Source organism: Chrysemys picta, chromosome 15 (genome assembly GCF_011386835.1).
Source record: "Chrysemys picta bellii isolate R12L10 chromosome 15, ASM1138683v2, whole genome shotgun sequence".
NCBI lineage: Eukaryota > Metazoa > Chordata > Testudines > Emydidae > Chrysemys > Chrysemys picta.
Genome location: NC_088805.1, coordinates 20,178,789 through 20,193,750, shown reverse-complemented (window position 1 = coordinate 20,193,750; position 14,962 = coordinate 20,178,789). Strand labels below are relative to the sequence as shown.

At 44.2% G+C, this 14,962-nt stretch overlaps 1 protein-coding gene across 8 annotated transcripts in view; it reads right to left on the bottom strand.

Moving 5' to 3' along the window:
• GALNT9 (polypeptide N-acetylgalactosaminyltransferase 9) overlaps positions 1 to 14,962 on the bottom strand; it is a 903,908-nt gene that overhangs the window by 347,484 nt on the left and 541,462 nt on the right. For 5 of the 8 annotated variants that reach the window (XM_065568515.1, XM_065568512.1, XM_065568518.1 and 2 more), the window contains one exon: positions 8,311 to 8,515. The exons of the other annotated variants lie outside the window; for them this stretch is intronic. The gene's annotated coding sequence lies outside the window, so the exon portion shown is untranslated. The remainder of the gene's footprint in view (positions 1 to 8,310; positions 8,516 to 14,962) is intronic. 8 annotated transcript variants of the gene reach the window in all.

Here is a 14,962-nt window from a genome sequence, read left to right as displayed (position 1 = left end):
CCACTTTTCCTCAGCTGTGCCATCATTGATTGTGTCATATTTTATTACTGTGGAGACAGCGCTCGGAAAATATGGTGTCACAAGAGAATGGCCAGTTTTCTCTGGCCCTGTTACATTTCTATTGAAAATCTTTACACATTTCTCTAGGGGGGAAAAGCTCAGTTTAATTATGGATTTTTTAAAATTGTTTTGTCTCACTATGAACACGAACAAAGAGCAGCACATTTTTCAAGGAAGGTTGCAGGGTAAAATGCCACTAACATACAGAGCATATTAGGCAAACACCTGACAATTGTTTCAGTGAAGGCAAAAAAAAAAAAAAAAAAAAAAAAAGACTATTACTATTTATCTCCTTCAGAAGCTTCCACCCAGAACTTCCGTGAGCTAGACGGCAGTACAAAAGAAAGATTTGGGCAATTGGTCATAGCACTTATCTACCTAAAAAGCTAGGTTATCATTATAGACTGTAGGTCCACAGGGTTTCTAACACTCTTGCTCTGATTTCCATAGCCATGGATTTTGTGATTACAGTTCTGTTCTGGAGAGGTGCATTTAGCTGGCAAATGGAGACAGCTTTTCTGGTCAGTTGAGCCACAGTGGGAATTCCGGTGGGAACGCCTATTGTGTTTTCAACTCTGATCTTCCATTTATGACTTTGCCATTGGATAAACATAGTACACATCCCCACTTGCCGAGGGACACAATATAGTCCTGCACAGACAGCTCTTCAGTATATCTGCCAGTCTAAGCAGTGAGGCTTTGACTCCCGGCTCAAGGTGGAAGAAGGAGCTCCTAGAGTTGATGAACCTCACAACACAGGCTCAGTGCTTCTGCGAGAGCTTGTTTGACAGCTGCTGACACACCTTTTATTAGGTGCAACATGATCTCCCTCTCCATGGTGGTGCCCCAGAGAGTCTAGTGCTGCTGTCATGCCTGGTTACAGAGAGGAGAAAGTTTCTTTATCCCCTCTGTAGGAAAAGACGGGGCACAATGAGCTCCCAGAGTTTTAGCATGTGCCAAATTGGTTTCCACTGTAATATAATAGATTCAGTAGCTGGGTGGTATTTGGATGAGTAGTCTCAGCACAGGGTGCTCTCAGCTCTGATCCTGTCTCTGATCAAGTTTCCTTACACAGGTTCCCCATCTGCAAATTCAGACAATCATCACGACCTCCCAGGGCTACTGCCTGGATTACACCGCCAATGGGCCAAATTCAGACCTGACCCCTGGTTTTGTCCCAGCGTCTGTGAAATGCCACGGAGGGGAAGAGCATCATGTTAGTACCGAGAGTTCTAATCTAGTCAAAAGAAAATGGACTTCCTCAAAATCACCAAGAGCCAGTCTTACGTACATCACACAGTGCAGTGTTTCCATACAACGTGGCAGGGTGATAAGGGGGAAGAATGAAAATGATTTGGGTGGGAATTTTCAAAGGAGCCCACAGGACATAGGAACTCCAATTCCGTTTACTTTTGATGCGAGTTGGGTGCCTGCATGCTCCTTTGAAAATCCAGGCCTTGGTTTTGACTGGATTCCAAATGGGCTCCCAAGCAGTGACGGTCACTCTGTAAGAACTGGTACATAGGTCAGGTCAGGCATTCAGAAGAAGCCGCAACTACAGCAGATTTCCCAAGGACGCTCCCTTCAGTCTGGGAATCCTCTACCTCCCCCGCTAACGGTACCACTTTGTTGCCCTGTTTATCTGCATCTCCCACCACAATTTCCAGGCTTTTCTCAATGCCAATCCCTGTGCGTGGATCTCCTTCCCAGCACCGATCCACCAGGACAATCCAGATCCCCTTTCTACTGGGATGCAGTGAGATGTGAGTCAATAATTACATATGTAAATTGTGCAGACAAAACAAACCTGATCTACCATGAGATAGATCCAACACACACTGAAGTCAGTAAAAAGCCTATCTAACTGCCACACTTATGTGGTCCCCATCACTGTTCTATGTGAGCACCTCACAACATTTAATGTATTGATTCTCACAACCTTCTGTGAGGTGGGGAAGTATTATCTCCATGGGGAACTGAGAAACAGAGAGACTAAGTGACTTGCCCAGGGTCACACAGGAAGTTTGTGGGACAGCAGGAATTGAATCCAGATCTCCCAGAGCCCAGGCTAATTACTCTAACCACTGAACCATCCTTTCTCCTTCCATTCACTTCAATGGGTTGTTTCAAACCCAAAGTGAATAATCCCCAAGAGCTGGTTGGTACCAGCGGCTAGAGAAAGTTGTTCCCTATTTGTTGCTTCATGTCTGAAATGATAGTGCAAGTCCTTCAAGGCAGGGAGCATGTCTTTATCTATACTCTAAGGAATCCAACACCCCTTTGGGCACTATCAAACAACAATAATAATCCATGTCGACATTTACAGATAGTCTGCGAGTGCAATGGGCAGAATTTAAAGAAACAGTGAGAAGGCACCCTCAGAAATCCAGTATTTGTCATAGGCAGTTGGAAATAAGTGTTGATTGCTTCCTTTTTTAGAGAAACTTTTCATGGTTTCCCTAACATGGATTTTTTAAAACCATTTCTCCACCACATAACTGCCCCCCCTCCAATTTTGTAAATCCGGGGTTCTCATCTGGCATGCTAATTGATTTTAAAATACTGGCAAATGATCACATCTTATCACTGTAAGATCCACTTCTCTGGGATGTGATAGTACCCACCCTATAGATAGCCTGGGTATATCGGAATGAGATCAGTTTGCTTTGCAATGTGTTCAGGGCACAGATATTTTTGTTTATCAAAAATGTAGGAGCAAAGTGGCTTCTGGAAAGGACTGCACAACCCAGTCATGAAACCAACAATGCAACTACCCCCTGTTCTATTCATGTTCTTATGATATGCCCACCATTGTGGAATCTGAGCACCAATCAAGCCCTCAGTTTCGGGGCCTTACACAAATCAAGTTTAGTTTCATAGATGTTAATACAATTCAGTGCGTCAAAGAAGTCCCTGCCTGGCATTGTCAGGACAGCTCGGATATTAGTTTTCACCTGAACACCTGCCGGAGCTGCCGCTTTGTTAAGGCCATTCTCAGCAGCACAGCCTCTAGAAACAACACTTCCTTCCAGCTGTGATGCTGCAGCAAGAGAAATACTGATTAGCTCCCTCTGTTATCTCATCCGTAGCAGTCTCCCTTGGAGAGGGGGCGCCCGCGGGTACGGCAGTGGTACCAGGGAATAACAAGTAACGGCCAATGGAAAGACTTTCACTGACTTCAATGAGAGCAGGACGGAGCCTCAGCTGCTCATTTTTAATCTCTTTATCTCTACTGTCCAGTACTCTGAAGGCCCTGTGAAGCAGGAGGCTGCATTCTGACGTCCAGTCTCCGGTTCCATGTGACTGCAGGAGTATGCATAATGACTCTGGTAACAAAGGAATTGCTTTCCTATGGTATAGTCTGTTTGGAGAATAAATTCCCTTGCCTAAGCTCTAAAGCCTTGGCAGGCTAATATATTGACCTGTGTTGTGGCTGCTTCCTGTAGTAATTTCGGTTCTGTGTCTTACAGGGTATTTGCACTTGCTCATATCAAAAACCATAAACTGAAATTGAATTTTCCTGAAAGTCAAGGAGATCAATGGCTACCTCTGAAGCCTTGTCCCCCCCGCCAGCCAATCTGCACTGAAGGGTTTCCAAGCTTTGTAGTTAAGAGGCTTTCGTTATTGCTAATTCCAGGCCTGTACTGGAGACCACGCTCTGTGCACGGGTGTATTTCACCCTTATGCCAGTGTAATCTAGAACTAACCCCTACATTCAAGTCACAGGGTAGTTGTATACCATGGAGACGATAGTGGCATAACCCTCTAGTGCAGACGCAGCCTGCGTTGACAAAAGGGTTAGTGTAGGAACACCACCTCCCTGAATGAGGGTAGCTATGTTGATGGAAGCATTTTCCTATCAGCATAGCTGCATCTGCACTGGGGGATAGGTCAGCATAGCTATCTCAGCCAGCAGTGTGTGGTTTTCACACCTCTGACGGACACAGCAATGCCAACCAAGCCAAAGGGTGGATGTAAAACTAAAACAGGAGAGACGGGCTGTTAAATGTGACTGTTTCCTTAACAGAATTCCATTCCTCACCTAATTTAAGGTGGGATTTTCTAAAAGTACTCACTCTTGCTCTAACTCTGCTCCTGTTGACCTCCACAAGAGCAGGGTGAGGCCAGCACCAAGTGCTTCTGAAAAGTCCACCATTCCTTCATAATAAACCAATTATATCTTTACTTAGGAAGTTGATGTTAAGGCTAGGTGGTAGAAGAGGTGCTGTCACTAGGGAGTGCTTAACAAGGGAAATTGTTTCTTTCCTTATTTCTAGAGCACAGCAGGAATGCTTTTTCAGAGGTGACAATTGTCTTCAAGCAGACCGTGAATTTGGAAACGTGTGTGTTTAATACAATAACTGTTGTCAAGACGAAGGCAATATTTCTCCACTCCCGGGGCAATTAATTGTTGCCAAGAGTTGTGTTCAAAGTGCCAGCTCCTAATGCCACAGACTTATACTGCTGCTTCACACTTGGAACTGCCTGTAAGCCTATAATCTGCAATAGCTGTTCTATAGCTTAGCATAGCAAAAGCTAAATTGCTTCTCCGAGAGAAATAAAATGGTTGACGCACAGAGGCTTTAATGAAGCCATTGTTCTTAATTTACCAGCATAGCTGAGAAAAGCACCACGAGCACTCCTGACATACCTGCTCTGTAGACGGGATCTCTGCTCAGATTCCCCTTAGCCATGCTCTTATGACAACTCCCTGGACTGAACAGTGGAGGGGAGCTGCTTGGAACAAAGTTTAGACCATTCTTTCAAAAAGTTAAATCAATTTTTCAGTAAAACCTCTGATTAAAAGAAAGAAACTGGGGAAAACTGGAGCCATGTTTTACCAGTGCTCAGTCCTACTGGATGCTGAACATCCTGGCCCCATTTGCTGTATTGGGTAGCAATGCTCAGCATTGTTGAGCCGAGGGTGAGAAAGCAATGAGTGAACTGTTAATCAAGTGGAACTGGTGATTACACAGTGAATAGAAAGGGAAGGGATAAGCAAACCCAACCATACTTCCCTTGAAATAAGCATGGGGTTACTGCAATGCTATGGTTCATGTATTAGTTACACAAAACATTCCCCTGTAACTGGCATGACCGAATGCACCACTGTATTCACACCTTACACATATTGTAATAATCTCGATACAAAATATGCCTTGAAAACTAACAACTCACTGGTCAATGTCATGGTGAATGTATGTAGCAGCATTGTGTGTAATGTTATGAAGTCCGCCTGTATGATGTTAAAGGCACATGTTCAAACTCACATAGCCTCAATTTACATGTAAGCTGCAAACAGAGTCCTTAGACAGTGAGCAGAGGAAGAAAGAAGACAAAGAAAAACTGCATTGCAGTATACACAGGTTAAAAGAAACAGCATAACACCTCCATGTCTCCTTTCTCTCAGCTGGAAAGAACTTTATCTAGAGGTCACTTTCAGGAAAATGCAGTTCAAAGGGTGACTGAACTCTAAAAGTGAGGGGCAAAAACACCCTAAGTTCTCTCTCTGTCCCTCTCTCTCTTTTCTCCTAAGAAAAAGGAAACAGGCATTGGACTTTGAGAGCAGATCCTAGCCTGAGGGTTTGGTTGGCAATGTACTGAAAACATGTGGTAGGATTTCAGCTTGAACCAAGTCTAATTTGTTAAGTTTAGAAAGTTTTCTCTTTATTTTTCTTGTAACCATTTCTGACTTTAATGCCTTAATGCTTGTACTCACTGACAATCCTATCTTCTTTCATTAAATAAACTTGTTTTATTCTTTAATCAAAACTAATCCAGTGCTGTGGTTAAACTGGGCTGTGTGGTAAATCCATTTAAAAGGAGCAAGTTGTTGTATATTGTTCTCTTACAGGAACAATGGGCCTTTTTGTTATCTGAATTGTCCAGGAGAGGGCTGGACAATGCAGTATAAAACACATTTTGGGGGGAGGGGGGAATCTGGGACTGGGGGTCTTGAGGTCACCCTGCATGTGGCAACCAAGGCTGGTGGAAGCCAGAGTGTGACTGGAGTGTTGCTGGCAGGAGCTATACACGGACATTTAGGGTGTGCCCTGCATGCTGCTTTCCTGTTTCTGAGCAGCCAACGTGGGCACTACAGCAGCATTGTGAGGCAGCCCAGGCAGCCCTCGCTGGTCTGGATTGTGCTCTGTAATGTCATAATTGGATACCAAGGACTAAATTGCAGGTCACATTATTACTAATCATGTATATAACACCCTAAATGTACAATGGAAGATTATTGCCGAAACAGGACCAGGTCCTTCCCATGCAGGCTTCCACTATGGAATGACAAGTGAACACAACACAAGACAAGGCAAATAGTGAGGTGTGGTCATTAGAACGTGGACATTTCCTGGAAAAGGAGGAATTACTTACATTACTCACATGTGCCCAGATAGCCATGAGTGTTATTTTATATCGAGTTCGGGATTTGGGCCTGAGGCTCTTAAGTCTTGGATAAACAATCAATACATGCCAATTGACACCAGCTGGTGGTCCAGCCCAGTGAGCAAAGGATAATGTGTCCCAGAGACTGAAACTCCCATATGGAACCCTCTCCAGATTTGCTAGATTCCTACATAATCAAAGCGTAGGAGTGCAGCATGTATTATCCAAGACTTCGGGAGGGGGGGGGATTATTTACATGCATAAAGTAAAGCCTGGGCATAAGGGTTTGTAGAATTGGGGCTAAAGCAGCAATATGTAAGGCTGTTAGAAACAAACAGCACAGCCACAATACAGCACCTCATTCATTAGCATCCAGAAGCAACGTTAAGCAGGTGTTTAGCTCAGCTTCCCAACTGGATACGAAACTCACTAATTATCAGACCTGTCTCAAGGACTATTAGCACTAATTAGCATTGCAGACCAATTAAACAGAAATTTTAAATTCCACTGAACAACTTTCACTCCGGCTTTTCCCCTGTGCACAGTGTAATTTTTTAAGTCAGTAGCAAGATGAATAGCATGGATTATGGTAGGATTTGATTGCTTTAGAATAACTGTTTTACTTGCACAAGCCTTCACCCACCTTTACTTTAATCTTACTTTTAATAAGCACAGTTTTCTCCAATATTTAATATTCTTGTGGTTACTCCCTCTAGATCACAAGCCCTGTGACCCTTTGCTTGGGCTAGCAGCGCCAGCCATCCTCAAGGGCACAGGTAGGGGGTAGAACCATGCTGCCGTTCCCTTAAGAGTAGTAGCTGCCGACCCCTAGCACAGCACCTTTGCTGAGTCCTGCCCCCATGTATACCTTTAATGGCTTCTGGGCTTTGTTGTGGCTTATGGGCACTGGTCCACGGATCCTGGCTCAGTCTCTGCCAACAGCAAGGAGAGCACGCCCACCAGTACAGCTTTTAAGAGGAAGCAGCATGTGCTCCTCTCCATGGTACCAAATGACCTCTTAGGGGGTCACCAAATAAAATTAATAGGCAGCAGGTTTAAAACAAACAAAAGGAAGTATTTCTTCACACAACACACTGTCAACCTGTGGAACTCTTTGCCAGAGGATGTTGTGAAGGCCAAGACTATAACAGGGTTCAAAAAAGAACTAGATAAATTCATGGAGGATAGGTCCATCAATGGCATTAGTCAGGATGGGCAGGGATGGTATTCCTAGCCTTTGTTTGCCAGAAGCTGGGAATGGGCGACAGGGCATGGATCACTTGATGGTTACCTGTTCTGTTCATTCCCTCTGGGGCACCAGTTGGAAGATAGGATACTGGGCTAGATGGACCTTTGATCTGATCCAGTATGGCCATTCTTATGGCATGACCTCTCCTCCTACCTGCCCCCTTTGTGATGATTGGCATTAGCTGAGGGGTGACTAGCTCTTTGCAAGGCCTGCAGATGGCTCTCAGGAGAATGCAATTAAGGTCACTGTATCCTTCATTCCCTCCCCCTGGTGGATAGGGACAAAGGAAAGAAGATCCTTTTCACACAACCAAAGATTAGGTGTCATGACTCTTGGATCACATCTACAGATATAAATATTCTCCAATATTGTCCTGCTGTTGTTGAGGCAGGGGAAACAGCTCCACCTCGGGCAGGCAGAGGAAAAGACATGGAGCTGAGTTTCAGGAAGGCAGAAGTAGGTCGGATTCAGCTCAATTGTGGGGCCTGATTTTCAGAGGTGCTGAACACCCACAATTCCTACCGAAGTCAGGGGGAGCTGCAGGTACTCAATGTCTCTGGAAACCAGGCTTATAACACCTTTCGGGGCACTGTCGTGTTATTGAAACTTACCTGCTTCAAGTCCTTTTGTTTCCCTGTATTCCTAATAAAGCAGAAGTGAAGAGTCCCGCCGTGGAGTTCTCTGGTGAGCATTTGCCCCTTCCAGCACTGAAACATTCAGAACTCCGTTTTACATCCCCAGCAGAGTCTCTTTTTGTAGAGGATAAAACAGGAGGCTGTAGGCTGGTGTTTGGCCCTCTACATCTCACACAGCTTGCTGCAGAGCAATTAAACAGAAGGGGAAGCATCACTTCCAGACAGTCCAAAAATCACTCTCATGGTGATACTCATTACAGCCGAGTGAAAGGAGGGTAGGATTGGTTCTATTACCCATAGACATTTTATTTTACCTCCACCAGGGATTTATTGATTGGCCAACATGAATAAACAGAAATGCTAGCTGTTTTAACTAAAGGAAACTAACACCAGCAGAACGTAAACATCACCTGCATTTAAATAACCTTCCTCCCAGCCTGACTCTCTTTTGCCAGTCCTTGAAGAATCGCCATAATCCTTAGCAGGCAATTTATTATTCAGGTGCTTTGTTAGCTGTGTGTGTTTGGCACTGCTTAAAATTATTCAAATCAAAGCAACCAGGGCATTGCACTGACCTGCACCACAGAGGTTTACAGCAAGTACAACTTGAAGTGATTTCAACAGGATTCAGCCAGACAATATTTTGTCAGTTTGGTGCAGCTTGCACATCCTTCTATGCTGGAATCGCAAGCCACTGGGAAGGCACCCTACCAGATGTCATTTGATGAAGTAGGGGGAATAGGACAAACACCCTTTTCCCATACAGACGGTGCTGAACTGGAATGTTAGATTCCCATTGACTTCAACTGAAGTTGAAGGTCTTCAGCACTTCTGAAACCCACCTTCAGATTCCATGACTACTCTGTGGACCAGCTTCTGCCCTGAACTACCCTAGCATAAATCTAGAGTAACGCCACTGAAGACTCCATTCAAACACCCTCAAATGTGGAAGACCCTCAACTTCAGTTGAAGTCAATGGAAGGTGCAGATGCTCAACCCCTCTGAAAATCAGACCCCATGAGGCTGGGACAAGTAGTTAGAACAAAGAACCAGAAACCAGCGGGAACATGGATTTTTAATCCTGTTATTGAGTCAGAGCACAGGTGAAACAAAAGTGAGCCCATTCTGTGCTGCCTATTGTACCAGGTTCCTTATTATTTATAAAATGTATTTTTATTTACAGCAGCACGTATGGCCCCAGCTGAGATCCGGGTGTCATTGTGCTAGGTATTGTATGTACACATGGTAAGAGGCAGTCCCTGGCCCAAGATCTTGCAATCTAACTGGACAAAAAGAGGCAAAGAGTGGGAGAAAAGCAGCATTGTTATCCCCACTTTCCAGATGGGAAACTGAGGCACAGAGAGATTGGGTGGCAGAGCTGGAGATCACTTGGTTCCCAGTCCCATGCCTTAGTACAAGACCTGTATAAGACAAATAATACAGTTCTCTTTCCTGTACATAGCAGAGTCCAGAAGTGAAGATAGTCATTACTCCCAAACAAGCCTTTACTGGCAGGTGAGGTGAATGGGCTACATGCTACTTAGCATACGTCTACACCACAATCGGGAGGTGTGACTGCAACATGCATAGATACACCCAAGCTAGACCGACGAGAACTAGCTCATGTAACAATAACAGTGAAGCTGAGGCAGCATAGGAGGATGCGCAGGCGAAATTCGCCCACCCAGACCGCTGGCCGCTGCCCGGGCTCAGGGTTGCAAGCCCCTCCTGACACTCGTGACTACAACCTCTTTTAGCCCAATCGCTCAATCAGCACTAGCACGAATAAGTCTCCTCGAGCTGGGAATCATACCCCACCGCAAAGTGTAGCGGGACCTTTTGTCGCAGATCTGTACAGCACCTTGCACAGCGGGGTGCTGGCCTCCAGCTGCTATCTCAGTACAAACCATCCCATCACCACCACCTAGCAGGCCTACTCCCATCTTTAACTTCTATGGTTCTTTGATGCTCAAGAGAACAGTGTGCTGCTCCCAGATGCGCAGCAATGGGGCAACCGCAGCTGGTGATCATCAAGTGAGCCACGGCCATACAGAACCACTCCAAACAGCCGGCACCCAGAGACTCAGCCTCTCTACCGTCACTCCCACCGGCATGCCTGTAATTGCCGAATGACCCCACCTGGAAACACCAGCTCCAGACACAAGTGGCAGCAGTTGGGCATGGGCCGTTTGCTTCCCAGTGCACATTAGCCAGGTGCTTTCAAGCTGATGCCATGGGAACACGAAGCAGTGCTTGCATTCCCTAGGAAGCTAGGACACATTTTCAAAAACTCTCATTGTACCTCCATGTACCAGTGCACTCATTTTTTCCCCCCAGGCCCCAGTACAGGAGCACATGGGGATTTTGGACTCTGAAATTGCCCTGGTGATTACACCTACAGTTGGCAAAATTAGGGAGAGCCAGATGGTGCCTTGCCATTGTCACGCTGCTGGCCACACAGAAGGCAGCTGGGAGAGGTAAACACTCCCACCACAATCGTTACAGAGGGAAAGAGTGAAGAAATGCATTTCGCACTCGTAAAACTCCAGTTTATTGCTAGAAGAAATAGAGTAGCTAGTAACTTCCAAAAGAGAGAAAAAAATATAAAAAGTTTATCAGCAGTATGAGATCAATTATGTGTGACTGGAAATCAGAATCTATTTCAACAACAGAAAGATGGTTTAAATACCCTTTGATACCCACTCACCATTGGAAACGGCTGCTAACAGAGCAAGAGGCTCCAACTGCATTTTGGGAAAACATGGCAAACCTGTCTGGGGTTGAAGGTTGCTCAGGGCCCCAATCCAGTGAGGTGCGGAGTGACCTCAGCATCCATAACCTAACCAAATATTCGGAGCTATTCTGGGGGAACCCTGGGAAGTGGGTGAGAGGATTTTGTACTTTCAGAATGTTTGGTCAGTGTAAAATGAAGGGTTTTGGTGTTTCCATTCTGTACACTGTTCAAACAAACAAAGGGGCAAATTTTCCTCTACAGACTGAGTAGAGCTGGGTGGGAAATGAGCAAATATTTCAGAGTTCAACAATTCCCTCCTCCCATAAACCTTGCATCAAGGCAAAGTCAAAAAGCCTCAGTATTCATGAACCAAAAAACCCTCATTTGTTTCTCCTCACTTCCGGCCCCTTTGAAATATTTTGTTTTGATTCCAACTTTTTTTTTTTTTTAAATACATTTTAGGTTCATTAGCACTTCTGACCAACTCTACTTATGCTGTAAGTAGGCTTGAAGAGGCTTTTTGCTGGGTCTCTTCTGGGGTGTATTTCACCCCTGAGGAGCCAACATATTGGAGCTCAGTGTGGTCTAACCCCACCTGTGAGTTCTCAAGATCTACTTATCCCTTATTATATATCCAAAAGGTAGCAGTCCTTTGAGAAAATAAGGAAGTTCTTATATGATATACACATCCATCTCACCTCAGGATGGGATGTAGAGATAAAGTTTCTTGACACCTTAAATGACTGCTTCTTGGAGCAGCCAGTTCTGGAACCCAAAGAGAAGAGGCAATTCTTGATTTAGTTCTAAGTGGAGCACAGGATCTGGTCCAATAAGTGACTATAGCTGGACCGCTTGGTAATAGTGACCATAATATAATTAACTTTAACATCCTTGTGGTGGGGGGAAAACCACCGCAGCCCAACACTGTAGTATTTAATTTCAGAAAGGGGGACTACACAAAAATGAGGAAAGTTAGTTAAACAGAAATTTAAAAGGTACAACGCCAAAAGTGAAATCCCTGCAAGCTGCATGGAAACTTTCTAAAGACACCATAATAGAGGCTCAACTTAAATGTATACCCCAAATTAAAAAACATAGTAAGAGAACCAAAAAAGGGCCATTGTGGCTAAACGACAAAGTAAAAGAAGCAGTCAGAGGCAAAAAGGCATCCTTTTGCAAGTTAAATCCTAGTGAAGAAAACAGAAAGGAGCATAAACTCTGGCAAGTGAAGTGCAAAAATGTAAGTCGGAAGGCCAAATTTTTTTTGAAGAACAGTTAGCCAAAGACTCAGAAAGTAATAGCAAAAAAATGTTAAGAACATCAGAAGCAGGAAGCCTGATAAATAACCAGTGGGGCCACTGGATGATCGAGATGCAAAGGAACACTCAAGGACAATAAGGCCATTGCGGAGAAACTAAATGAATTCTTTGCATTGGTCTTCATGGCTGAGGATGTGAGGGAGATTCCCAAACCTGAGCCATTCTTTTTAGGTGACAAATCTGAGGAACTGTCGCAGATTGAGGTGACATTAGAGGAAGTTTGGGAACAAATTGATAAAATAAACAGTAATAAGTCACCAGGAGCAGATGGTATTCACCCAAGAGTTCTGAAGGAAAACTCAATGTGAAATTGCAGAACTACTAACTGTAGTCTGTAACCTATCATTTAAATCAGCTTCTGTACCGAATGACTGGAGGATAGCTAATGTGACGCCAATTTTTAAAAAGGGCTCCAGAGATGATCTCGGCAATTGCAGGCCAGTAAGCCTGACTTCAGTACCGGGCAAACTGGTTGAAACTATAGTAAAGAATAGAATTGTCAGACAGATAGATTAATATGATTTGTTGGGGAAGAGTCAACATGGTTGTTGTAAAGGGAAATCATGTCTCACCAATCTACTAGAATTCTTTGAGGGGGTCAACAAGCATGTGGACAAGGGGGATCCAGTGGATATAGTGTACTTAGATTTTCAGAAAGCCTTTGATAAGGTCCCTCACCAAAGGCTCTTAAGCAAAGTAAGTTGTCATGGGATAAGAGGGAAGATCCTGCCATGGATCAGTAACTGGTTAAAAGAAATGAAACAAAGGGTAGGAATAAATGGTCAGTTTTCAGACTGGAGAGAGGTAAATAGTGGTGTCCCCTAGGGGTCTGTACTGGGACTAGTACTATTCAACATATTCATAAATGATCTGGGAAAAGGGGTAGCCAGTGAGGTGGCAACATTTCCAGATGATACAAAACTACTCAAGATAGTTAAGCCCAAAGCTGATTGCGAAGAGCTACAAAGGGATCTCGCAAAACTGGGTGACTGGGTAACAAAATGGCAGATGAAATTCAATGTTGATAATGCAAAGTAATGCACATTGGAAAACATAATCCAACTATACATATAAAATGATGGGGTCTAAATTAGCTGTTACTACTCAAGAGAGAAATCTTGGGAGTCATTGTGGATAGTTCTCTGGAAACATCCACTCAATGTGCAGCAGCAGTGAAAAAGCGAACAGAATGTTGGGAATCATTAAGAAGGGGATAGATAATAAGACAGAAAATATCATATTGCCTCCATATAAATCCATGGTACGCCCACATCTTGAATACTGCATGCAAATGTAGTTGCCTCATCTCAAAAAAGATATATTGGAATTGGAAAAGGTTCAGAAAAGGGCAACAAAAATTATTAGGGGTAGGGAACAGCTTCCATATGAGGAGAGATTAATAAGATGGGGACTTTTCAGTTTGGAAAAGAGACAACGAAGGGGGGTATGATTGAGGTCTATAAAATCATGACTAGTGTGGAGAAAATAAATAAGGATGTGTTATTTACTCCTTCTCATAACACAAGAACTAGGGGTCACCAAAGGAAATTAATAGGCAGCAGGTTTAAAACAAATAAAAGGAAGCATTTCTTCACACAATGCACAGTCAACCTGTGGAACTCTTTGCCCGAGGATGTTGTGAAGGCCAAGACTCTAACAGGGTTCAAGAAAGAACTAGATAAGTTAATGGAGGATAGGTCCATCAATGGCTATTAGCCAGGATGGACAGGATGCTGTCCCTAGCTTCTGTTTGCCAGAAGCTGGGAATGAGTGAGACGGAATGGATCACCTGATGATTACCTGTTCTGTTCATTCCCTCTGGGCCATCTGGCATTGACCACTGTCAGAAGCAGGGCTTTGGAGCGGAGCCCGGAGCTGGAGCGCAGAGCAGTTCCGGAGCAGTGGAGCTGCAGGTTTTTGCCTGGAGCTGGAGCACAGCTCCAAAGCCCTGGTCAGAAGACAGGGTACTGGGCTAAATGGACCTTTTATCTGACCCAGTATGGCCGTTCTTATGTTAAATGCTTATGACTGTGCTTCACTGTAAGTACATGGGCAGTTCCAATGAAAGTGTCTGTTTGCTTTGCATGCTTAAAGTTAAATGTGAAATGTTTGCAGGATCAGGACTACAACTGTGTTCCCCACTGGTAACTAGTTACCAACATTAAGTTTACAAGACACTTTAAGGGCCAGATCCTCAGCTGGTGTCCTTCTGCACAGTTCCACTGAATTAAACAAAACTACATGGATTTGCACCAGATGAGGATTTATGGTTTTAGCCTAGGAGGACAGAGTATTTTTCCTCTTCTGCAGGCTACTGAACAGCTTTTGCTAACGTAAGACAGGCCTGCCTGATGTGGTAACAGAGACAAAGTTATTTTATTTTGTTTTTTTTAAGGGATTTTTTAGCCACTGGTTGCAACACAGCTCAAATGAGCTGTAGCAGACTGCAGAGTCATGTGACCTTCTGCTGTAAAATGGCGCATCTTGACCCTCCAGGCTCAGCTGGAAAATAGTGCCTTTGCCAAATGAAAGGGCTCATGGAGTCAGCTGTATATTTCTGTACTGAGCCAAGCAC